A 10,652-nucleotide genomic window follows, 5' to 3' on the forward strand; every position below is an offset into this window, starting at 1 on the left:
GAAACAGACAATGATAAAATGGCCCTCGTTTCATTATAAAGACATAAGGCACAGGATAATCATTTAAATGAAAACAGAGCATAAGCTTAAATTATCCACACTTCTGCATTATAGTGGTATGGATAACCAAGGGGGGAAAAAGACTTATAATGCTCAAACTTGATAAATCCAAAGTCACAGTCACACACCCTCATGGGCATTTAGAACTAGAAGTCAAAAATGAAAAAGTCTGTTTTAGTACACATAGCGAATTTTCTTGGCTTTTCAAGCAATGCTATTTCCTATTCTGACTGGTCATGAACTGCAGATGTTCAGAAATCTCAAGAAAAAATCATCCTCCTCATCCAGTAGCAGCAGGTACATGTCATGGCGATCATATGATCATAATCTTTGTAGGCGACAGAGCCATCGTTTTCCAGAGTTAGCACGCTCAATGGATTATATTCCGAATGGACGCAAGAAGGGTGAGGAAAGCACCTTAACGTACGAGAATAGAACGAAATTCCTCCATCGCTCCTCGGTCCATACTGGCTCAGTCCTACTGTCCGGGTTGCTGTCACGGGGCCGTGTAGACACGGGGCTGTGCTGTCCGGTCGAGGCTGGTTCTGGACCCAAGTGCAGAGGCAAACGGCTTGTCAAGGCAAGCTACCACATAGGCAACAGGCTTGTCGAGTCTGAGCACCTAGTCAAGACAGAGCACCTTGTCAAGACTGAGCACCTTGTCAAGACTAACTCCCTTGTCAGGACTGAGCCCAGAGGGAAGAAACCACAGAAATTAAATACCAGCAAAACCAGGTGAAACCAACAAACCAGATAAAAGGCAATTAACTAATAAACACAAGAGACTAGAAACAATTAACCAAGGGAAAGAAACAAGTGAAGGTGCCATCTAGAGGTTACTGAAGGAAATGACTGGCACCCTCACAGGGCCCCGTCCCCTAGGAACGGCTCCTGAAGTTCCTCCTGGACGATCAGGGTGGCGACGGTGAAAATCCCTGATGAGTTCAGGATCCTAAATGTCCCGGGCCGAAACAGACAATGATAAAATGGCCCTCGTTTCATTATAAAGACATAAGGCACAGGATAATCATTTAAATGAAAATAGAGCATAAGCTTAAATTATCCACACTTCTGTATTATAGTGGTATGGATACCCAAGGGGGGAAAAAGACTTTAAATGCTCAAACTTGATAAATCCAAAGTCACAGTCACACACCCTCCTGGGCATTTAGAACTGGAAGTCAAAAATGAAAAAGTCTGTTTTAGTATACATCGCGAATTTTCTTGGCTTTTCAAGCAATGGTATTTCCTATTCCGACTGATCATGAACTGCAGATGTTCAGAAGTCTCAAGACAAAATCATCCTCCTCATCCACTAGCAGCAGGTACATGTCATGGCGATCATATGATCATAATCTTTGTAAGCGACAGAGCCATCGTTTTCCAGAGTTAGCACGCTCAATGGATTATATTCCGAATGGACGCAAGAAGGGTGAGGAAAGCACCTTAACGTACGAGAATAGAACGAAATTCCTCCATCGCTGCTGGGTCCATACTGGCTCAGTCCTACTGTCCGGGTTGCTGTCACGGGGCCGCGTTGACACGGGGCCGTGCTGTCCGTGCGAGGCCTGTTCTGGACCCAAGTGCAGAGGCAAACGGCTTGTCAAGGCAAGCTACCACATAGGCAACAGGCTTGTCGAGTCTGAGCACCTAGTCAAGACAGAGCACCTTGTCAAGTCTAACTCCCTTGTCAGGATTGAGCCCAGAGGGAAGAAACCACAGAACTTAAATACCAGCAAAACCAGGTGAAACCAACAAACCAGATAAAAGGCAATTAACTAATAAAAACAAGAGACTAGAAACAATTAACCAAGGGAAAGAAACAAGTGAAGGTGCCATCTAGAGGTTACTGAAGGAACTGACTGGCACCCTCACAGGGCCCCATCCCCTAGGAACGGCTCCTGACGTTCCTCCTGGACGATCAGGGTGGCGACGGTGAAAATCCCTGATGAGTTCAGGATCCTAAATATCCCGGGCCGAAACAGACAATGATAAAATGGCCCTCGTTTCATTATAAAGACATAAGGCAAAGGATAATCATTGAAATGAAAATAGAGCATAAGCTTAAATTATCCACACTTCTGTATTATAGTGGTATGGATACCCAAGGGGGGAAAAAGACTTAATATGTTCAAGCTTGATAAATCCAAAGTCACACTCACACACCCTCCTGTGCATTTAGAACTAGAAGTCAAAAATGAAAAAGTCTGTTTTAGTACACATAGCGAATATTCTTGGCTTTTCAAGCAATAGTATTTCCTATTCCGACTGATCATGAACTGCAGATGTTCAGAAATCTCAAGACAAAATCATCCTCCTCACCCACTAGCAGCAGGTACATGTCATGGCGATCATATGATCATAATCTTTGTAAGCGACAGAGCCATCGTTTTCCAGAGTTAGCACGCTCAATGGATTATATTCCGAATGGATGCAAGAAGGGTGAGGAAAGCACCTTAACGTACGAGAATAGAACGAAATTCCTCCATCGCCGCTGGGTCCATACTGGCTCAGCCCTACTGTCCGGGTTGCTGTCACGGGGCCGTTTAGACACGGGGCCGTGCTGTCCGGGCGAGGCTGGTTCAGGTCCCAAGTGCAGAGGCAAACGGCTTGTCAAGGCAAGCTAAAACATAGGCAACAGGCTTGTCGAGTCTGAGCACCTAGTCAAGACAGAGCACCTTGTCAAGACTAACTCCCTTGTCAGGACTGAGCCCAGAGGGAAGAAACCACAGAACTTAAATACCAGCAAAACCAGGTGAAACTAACAAACCAGATAAAAGGCAATTAACTAATAAACACAAGAGACTAGAAACAATTAACCAAGGGAAACAATTAACTCGTTTCAGAGTGGCAGGCAGTGACCAGCGGGGTGCCGCAAGGATCTGTCCTGGGACCCCAGCTGTTCACAATATATATAAATGATCTGGATCAGGGAATTGGATGCAATATTTCCAAATTCGCTGACGACACTAAACTAGGAGGAGGGGTGGGCTCTGATGAGGATGTCAGGAGGCTACAGTGCGATTTGGACAGGTTGGGGGAATGGGCGGATACGTGGCAGATGCACTATAATGTGGATAAATGCGAGGTTATCCACTTTGGGGGTAAAAACAGGAGGGTAGATTATTATCTAAATGGCAATAGATTGGGAGATGGGGAAGTGCAGAGGGACCTGGGTGTTCTTGTGCACCAGTCACTGAAGGAGAGCATGCAGGTGCAACAGGCGATTAAGAAGGCAAATGGTATGTTGGCCTTCATATCAAGGGGGTTCGAGTATAGGAATAGGGATACCTTACTACAGCTGTACAAGGTGCTGGTGAGACCGCATCTGGAGTATTGTGTACAGTTTTGGTCGCCCCATCTGCGGAAGGATGTTCTTGCCATGGAAAGAGTGCAACGGCGATTCACCAGGCTGATACCTGGAATGGCGGGAATGACCTACGAAGAGAGATTAAATAGTTTGGGCTTGTACTCACTGGAGTTTAGAAGATTGAGAGGGGATCTCATCGAAACATATAAAATTATGGCAGGCCTGGACAGGCTGAATTCAGAGAGAATGTTTCCAATGGCCAGGGAGCACAGAACCAGGGGCCACAGTCTAAAAATAGCGGGCAAATCATTTAAAACAGAGATGAGGAAGAATTTCTTCACTCAAAGAGTGGTGAGCCTGTGGAATTCCCTGCAACAGAGGGCTGTGAAGGCTAATTCAATAAATATTTTCAAGAGAGAATTGGATATATTTCTGAAGGCTAAGGGGATTAAGGGTTACGGAGAAAAGGCGGGGACGGGGTACTGAACTGGTAAGATCAGCTATGATCTCAGACGAGGATCAGCCATGATCTCATTGAATGGCGGAGCAGGCTCGAAGGGCCGAATGGCCTACTCCTGTTCCTATCTCTATGTTACTATGTTAAACAAGTGAAGGTGCCATCTAGAGGTTACTGAAGGAACTGACTGGCACCCGCACACGGCCCCGTCCCCTAGGAACGGATCCTGACGTTCCTCCTGGACAATCAGGGTGGCGACGGTGAAAATCCCTGATCAGTTCAGGATCCTAAAGGTCCCGGGCCGAAACAGACAATGATAAAATGGCCCTCGTTTCATTATAAAGACATAAGGCACAGGATAATCATTTAAATGAAAATAGAGCATAAGCTTAAATTATCCACACTTCTGTCTTATAGTGGTATGGATACCCAAGGGGGGAAAAAGACTTACAATGATCAAACTTGATAAATCCAAAGTCACAGTCACACACCCTCCTGGGCATTTAGAACGAGAAGTCAAAAATGAAAAAGTCTGTTTTAATACACATAGCGAATTTTCTTGGCTTTTCAAGCAATGGTATTTCCTATTCCGACTGATCATGAACTGCAGATGTTCAGAAATCTCAAGACAAAATCATCCTCCTCATCCACTAGCAGCAGGTACATGTCATGGCGATCATATGATCATAATCTTTGTAAGCGACAGAGCCATCGTTTTCCAGAGTTAGCACGCTCAATGGATTATATTCCGAATGGACGCAAGAAGGTTGAGGAAAGCACCTTAACGTACCAGAATAGAACGAAATTCCTCCATCGCTGCTGGGTCCATACTGGCTCAGTCCTACTGTCCGGGTTGCTGTCACGGGGCCATGTAGACATGGGGCCATGCTGTCCGGGCGAGGCTGGTTCTGGACTCAAGTGCAGAGGCAAATGGCTTGTCGAGGCAAGCTACCACATAGGCAACAGGCTTGTCGAGTCTGAGCATCTTGTCAAGACAGAGCACCTTGTCAAGACTATCTCCCTTGTCAGGACTGAGCCCAGACAGAAGAAACCACAGAACTTAAATACCAGCAAAACCAGGTGAAACCAACAAACCAGATAAAAGGCAATTAACTAATAAACACAAGAGACTAGAAACAATTAACCAAGGGAAAGAAACAAGTGAAGGTGCCATCTAGAAGTTACTGAAGGAACTGACTGCCACCCTCACAGGGCCCCGTCCCCTAGGATCGGCTCCTGATGTTCCTCCTGGACGATCAGGGTTGCGACGGTGAAAATCCCTGATGAGTTCAGGATCCTAAATGTCCCGGGCCGAAACAGACAATGATAAAATGGCCCTCGTTTCATTATAAAGACATAAGGCACAGGATAATCATTTCAATGAAAATAGAGCATAAGCTTAAATTATCCACACTTCTGTATTATAGTGGTATGGATAACCAAGGGGGGAAAAAGACTTAAAATGCTCAAACTTGATAAATCCAAAGTCACAGTCACACACCCTCCTGGGCATTTAGAACTAGAAGCCAAAAATGAAAAAGTCTGTTTTAGTACACATAGCGAATTTTCTTGGCTTTTCTAGCAATGGTATTTCCTATTGCGACTGATCATGAACTGCAGATGTTCAGAAATCTCAAGACAAAATCATCCTCCTCATCCACTAGCAGCAGGTACATGTCATGGCGATCATATGATCATAATCATTGTAAGCGACAGAGCCATCATTTTCCAGAGTTAGCACGCTCAATGGATTATATTCTGAATGGACGCAAGAAGGGTGAGGAAAGCACCTGAACGTACGAGAATAGAACGAAATTCCTCCATCGCTGCTGGGTCCATACTGGCTCAGTCCTACTGTCCGGGTTGCTATCACGGGGCCGTGTAGACACGGGGCCGTGCTGTCCGGGCGAGGCTTATTCTGGACCCAAGTGCAGAGGCAAACGGCTTGTCAAGGCCAGCTACCACATAGGCAACAGGCTTGTCGAGTCTGAGCACCTAGTCAAGACAGAGCACCTTGTCAAGACTAACTCCCTTGTCAGGACTGAGCCCAGAGGGAAGAAACCACAGAACTTAAATACCAGCAAAACCAGGTGAAACCAACAAACCAGATAAAAGTCAATTAACTAATAAACACAAGAGACTAGAAACAATTAAACAAGGGAAAGAAACAAGTGAAGGTGCCATCTAGAGGTTACATAAGGAACTGACTGGCACCTCAAAGGGCCCCGTCCCCTAGGAACGGCTCCTGACGTTCCTCCTGGACGATCAGGGTGGCGACGGTGAAAATCCCTGATGAGTTCAGGATCCTAAATGTCCCGGGCCGAAACAGACAATGATAAAATGGCCCTCGTTTCATTATAAAGACATAAGGCACAGGATAATCATTTAAATGAAAATAGAGCATAAGCTTAAATTATCCACACTTCTGTATTATAGTGGTATGGATACACAAGGGGGGAAAAAGACTTAAAATGCTCAAACTTGATAAATCCAAAGTCACAGTCATACACCCTCCTGGGCATTTAGCACTAGAAGTCAAAAATGAAAAAGTCTGTTTTAGTATACATCGCGAATTTTCTTGGCCTTTCAAGCAATGGTATTTCCTATTCCGACTGATCATGAACTGCAGATGTTCAGAAGTCTCAAGACAAAATCATCCTCCTCATCCACTAGCAGCAGGTACATGTCATGGCGATCATATGATCATAATCTTTGTAAGCGACAGAGCCATCGTTTTCCAGAGTTAGCACGCTCAATGGATTATATTCCGAATGGACGCAAGAAGGGTGAGGAAAGCACCTTAACATATGAGAATAGAACGAAATTCCTCCATCGCTGCTGGGTCCATACTGGCTCAGTCCTACTGTCCGGGTTGCTGTCACGGGGCCGCGTAGACACGGGGCCGTGCTGTCCGTGCGAGGCCTGTTCTGGACCCAAGTGCAGAGGCAAACGGCTTGTCAAGGCAAGCTACCACATAGGCAACAGGCTTGTCGAGTCTGAGCACCTAGTCAAGACAGAGCACCTTGTCAAGACTAACTCCCTTGTCAGGACTGAGCCCAGAGGGAAGAAACCACAGAACTTAAATACCAGCAAAACCAGGTGAAACCAACAAACCAGATAAAAGGCAATTAACTAATAAAAACAAGAGACTAGAAACAATTAACCAAGGGAAAGAAACAAGTGAAGGTGCCATCTAGAGGTTACTGAAGGAACTGACTGGCACCCTCACAGGGCCCCATCCCCTAGGAACGGCTCCTGACGTTCCTCCTGGACGATCAGGGTGGCGACGGTGAAAATCCCTGATGAGTTCAGGATCCTAAATATCCCGGGCCGAAACAGACAATGATAAAATGGCCCTCGTTTCATTATAAAGACATAAGGCAAAGGATAATCATTGAAATGAAAATAGAGCATAAGCTTAAATTATCCACACTTCTGTATTATAGTGGTATGGATACCCAAGGGGGGAAAAAGACTTAATATGTTCAAGCTTGATAAATCCAAAGTCACACTCACACACCCTCCTGTGCATTTAGAACTAGAAGACAAAAATGAAAAAGTCTGTTTTAGTACACATAGCGAATATTCTTGGCTTTTCAAGCAATAGTATTTCCTATTCCGACTGATCATGAACTGCAGATGTTCAGAAATCTCAAGACAAAATCATCCTCCTCACCCACTAGCAGCAGGTACATGTCATGGCGATCATATGATCATAATCTTTGTAAGCGACAGAGCCATCGTTTTCCAGAGTTAGCACGCTCAATGGATTATATTCCGAATGGATGCAAGAAGGGTGAGGAAAGCACCTTAACGTACGAGAATAGAACGAAATTCCTCCATCGCCGCTGGGTCCATACTGGCTCAGCCCTACTGTCCGGGTTGCTGTCACGGGGCCGTTTAGACACGGGGCCGTGCTGTCCGGGCGAGGCTGGTTCAGGACCCAAGTGCAGAGGCAAACGGCTTGTCAAGGCAAGCTAAAACATAGGCAACAGGCTTGTCGAGTCTGAGCACCTAGTCAAGACAGAGCACCTTGTCAAGACTAACTCCCTTGTCAGGACTGAGCCCAGAGGGAAGAAACCACAGAACTTAAATACCAGCAAAACCAGGTGAAACTAACAAACCAGATAAAAGGCAATTAACTAATAAACACAAGAGACTAGAAACAATTAACCAAGGGAAAGAAACAAGTGAAGGTGCCATCTAGAGGTTACTGAAGGAACTGACTGGCACCCGCACACGGCCCCGTCCCCTAGGAACGGATCCTGACGTTCCTCCTGGAAAATCAGGGTGGCGACGGTGAAAATCCCTGATCAGTTCAGGATCCTAAATGTCCCGGGCCGAAACAGACAATGATAAAATGGCCCTCGTTTCATTATAAAGACATAAGGCACAGGATAATCATTTAAATGAAAATAGAGCATAAGCTTAAATTCTCCACACTTCTGTATTATAGTGGTATGGATACCCAAGGGGGGAAAAAGACTTACAATGATCAAACTTGATAAATCCAAAGTCACAGTCACACACCCTCCTGGGCATTTAGAACGAGAAGTCAAAAATGAAAAAGTCTGTTTTAATGCACATAGCGAATTTTCTTGGCTTTTCAAGCAATGGTATTTCATATTCCGACTGATCATGAACTGCAGATGTTCAGAAATCTCAAGACAAAATCATCCTCCTCATCCACTAGCAGCAGGTACATGTCATGGCGATCATATGATCATAATCTTTGTAAGCGACAGAGCCATCGTTTTCCAGAGTTAGCACGCTCAATGGATTATATTCCGAATGGACGCAAGAAGGTTGAGGAAAGCACCTTAACGTACCAGAATAGAACGAAATTCCTCCATCGCTGCTGGGTCCATACTGGCTCAGTCCTACTGTCCGGGTTGCTGTCACGGGGCCGTGTAGACATGGGGCCGTGCTGTCCGGGCGAGGCTGGTTCTGGACTCAAGTGCAGAGGCAAATGGCTTGTCGAGGCAAGCTACCACATAGGCAACAGGCTTGTCGAGTCTGAGCATCTTGTCAAGACAGAGCACCTTGTCAAGACTATCTCCCTTGTCAGGACTGAGCCCAGACGGAAGAAACCACAGAACTTAAATACCAGCAAAACCAGGTGAAACCAACAAACCAGATAAAAGGCAATTAACTAATAAACACAAGAGACTAGAAACAATTAACCAAGGGAAAGAAACAAGTGAAGGTGCCATCTAGAAGTTACTGAAGGAACTGACTGCCACCCTCACAGGGCCCCGTCCCCTAGGATCGGCTCCTGATGTTCCTCCTGGACGATCAGGGTTGCGACGGTGAAAATCCCTGATGAGTTCAGGATCCTAAATGTCCCGGGCCGAAACAGACAATGATAAAATGGCCCTCGTTTCATTATAAAGACATAAGGCACAGGATAATCATTTCAATGAAAATAGAGCATAAGCTTAAATTATCCACACTTCTGTATTATAGTGGTATGGATAACCAAGGGGGGAAAAAGACTTAAAATGCTCAAACTTGATAAATCCAAAGTCACAGTCACACACCCTCCTGGGCATTTAGAACTAGAAGCCAAAAATGAAAAAGTCTGTTTTAGTACACATAGCGAATTTTCTTGGCTTTTCTAGCAATGGTATTTCCTATTCCGACTGATCATGAACTGCAGATGTTCAGAAATCTCAAGACAAAATCATCCTCCTCATCCACTAGCAGCAGGTACATGTCATGGCGATCATATGATCATAATCATTGTTAGCGACAGAGCCATCATTTTCCAGAGTTAGCACGCTCAATGGATTATATTCTGAATGGACGCAAGAAGGGTGAGCAAAGCACCTGAACGTACGAGAATAGAACGAAATTCCTCCATCGCTGCTGGGTCCATACTGGCTCAGTCCTACTGTCCGGGTTGCTATCACGGGGTCGTGTAGACACGGGGCCGTGCTGTCCGGGCGAGGCTTGTTCTGGACCCAAGTGCAGAGGCAAACGGCTTGTCAAGGCCAGCTACCACATAGGCAACAGGCTTGTCGAGTCTGAGCACCTAGTCAAGACAGAGCACCTTGTCAAGACTAACTCCCTTGTCAGGACTGAGCCCAGAGGGAAGAAACCACAGAACTTAAATACCAGCAAAACCAGGTGAAACCAACAAACCAGATACAAGTCAATTAACTAATAAACACAAGAGACTAGAAACAATTAACCAAGGGAAAGAAACAAGTGAAGGTGCCATCTAGAGGTTACTGAAGGAACTGACTGGCACCTCAAAGGGCCCCGTCCCCTAGGAACGGCTCCTGACGTTCCTCCTGGACGATCAGGGTGGCGACGGTGAAAATCCCTGATGAGTTCAGGATCCTAAATGTCCCGGGCCGAAACAGACAATGATAAAATGGCCCTCGTTTCATTATAAAGACATAAGGCACAGGATAATCATTTAAATGAAAATAGAGCATAAGCTTAAATTATCCACACTTCTGTATTATAGTGGTATGGATACACAAGGGGGGAAAAAGACTTAAAATGCTCAAACTTGATAAATCCAAAGTCACAGTCATACACCCTCCTGGGCATTTAGAACTAGAAGTCAAAAATGAAAAAGTCTGTTTTAGTACACATAGCGAATTTTCTTGGCTTTTCAAGCAATGGTATTTCCTATTCCGACTGATCATGAACTGCAGATGTTCAGAAACCTCAAGACAAAATCATCCTCCTCATCCACTAGCAGCAGATACATGTCATGGCGATCATATGATCATAATCTTTGTAAGCGACAGAGCCATCGTTTTCCAGAGTTAGCACGCTCAATGGATTATATTCTAAATGGACGCAAGAAGG

The sequence above is a fragment of the Somniosus microcephalus genome, chromosome 6, assembly GCF_052327205.1.
Source record: "Somniosus microcephalus isolate GS21.2 chromosome 6, FLI_Smic_1.0, whole genome shotgun sequence".
Lineage (NCBI taxonomy): Eukaryota > Metazoa > Chordata > Chondrichthyes > Squaliformes > Somniosidae > Somniosus > Somniosus microcephalus.